Below are 1,721 nucleotides of genomic sequence, written 5' to 3' on the forward strand. Positions count from 1 at the left end.
ATAAATCATCAGATTTTTCAAATCTACTTTTCTTTCTTTTCTTTTTGCAAACAGAGCAAATTTGACTCTGGTTGATAGGCATACACCTCGGACCTTCTTAATAAAGGGATCTATCTATGCATGAAAACTGTTTGCAGCATTAAGACTTTCCTAAAAGTATATGACTGATATTCTAGAATCTTCCAGATTCAATACAAGTGAAGTTGATCACCACAAAAAAAAAAAAAAAAATTGTACTTGTCCTTTGTTTTCTTTATAAAAATAAAAAAAAGCAAACATTTGCAAGAATGATGAGGCATATATTATGGAAGTGAATGGGGCCAATTTTGGGAGAATTATGAAAAATGTATGTAAGTGCTTTTATGTAAGCTTTTATAAGCTTATGTTGCAAAAGCACTTACATTTTTTTTTTCTGTTAAAACGTATGTTAAAATGGCTATTTTCATTTTTATGGTTGTTTTAGGCTGATGTTGTCATGGCAACAAAGTTTCAAAATTGGGCATTCACAAAAAAGGTCAGTAACTGTTTTTTCATTCTAAAATCATGTTAACACTCATACTGTTTGTGTTTTCTGGCTATATTTTTTAAACAGTGAGTTTTTTAATACAGTTTGGCCTCATTCGCTTCCATTGTAAGTGCCTCACTAGCTACATTTAAATGCACTCAAGTTAAAATCAGACAGAAGGCTTAATCAGACTGAAAAGTCTTCATGTAAACAACTCAATCAATCTGACTGAGCTCGATCCGAATGAAATTTCAATCGTATTGAAATGACATTATCGCAGTGGCTTTCTCATACGCAGCAACTGAGCCCCACATATACACTGAATTTTAGTTTGGAATGTATATAACGCACATGTAAACAAATATGTGAATTGGATTGTAACGTTTAAGGTTCATATAAACAGATCTTTCAGAATCTGAATTCGGGTAGATTCATTTCGAGTGACGAAATTAAGTGCTTGTAAACTGTAGAGGTCTGGGTGGGATGGATTGTTCAATTCTGCTCCCACAGAAATATGTTATATTTTGTCCTGTTCACGCCTACAGCTTTCACGTTTTGTCCCGCTCGTGTCCGCAAATGCCTGCAGTAAGAGGTCTACACACAGATTTTTCAGTCTCGTTCCAGTGTCATAGCCTATTTTTTTCCCTCCACACACAGCGCTTTAGATCTCAAGTGCTTGTTGCAATTGTCGCAGCAGGTTAAAAAAAAAGTACGCTGTTGCATACAATGAAAAACACTGAAAATGTCCAAACCTGCACCTGTAAATCATTTATTTTTTGTTGTTCCTGTTAAAAACTTAAAGAAAATATGGATTAACTAGATAATTATGTTTTGTCCCACTAGTAATTTTTTTCTCCTGCTTCTTATGCACATATCTATGGAAGCATATTTCTGCATATATTAATATTTTAATCTCGGTAGAGGTTGGGATCTTCAGGACCCAATGCAACAGAGTTTTGAATGCTGAGAGCAGGTGTGGGCGCGACGATACTGATATTTATGGAATCTTATTGCTGCCACGGAATTTATATCTCACAATTCAGACTTTTTCGAGTCAGAATTGTGGGACAGTTGCAAGACAGAACTGCAAGATATAAACTCAGAATCATGAGATATATACTCAAAAAGTCTGAATTGTGAAATATAAAGTCACAGTTACCTTATATATATATATATATATATATATATATATATATATATACATAGTAGGGAAAAT

The sequence above is a fragment of the Sinocyclocheilus rhinocerous genome, unplaced genomic scaffold (assembly GCF_001515625.1).
Source record: "Sinocyclocheilus rhinocerous isolate Xijiao unplaced genomic scaffold, SAMN03320098_v1.1 scaffold1101, whole genome shotgun sequence".
Classification (NCBI taxonomy): Eukaryota; Metazoa; Chordata; class Actinopteri; order Cypriniformes; family Cyprinidae; genus Sinocyclocheilus; species Sinocyclocheilus rhinocerous.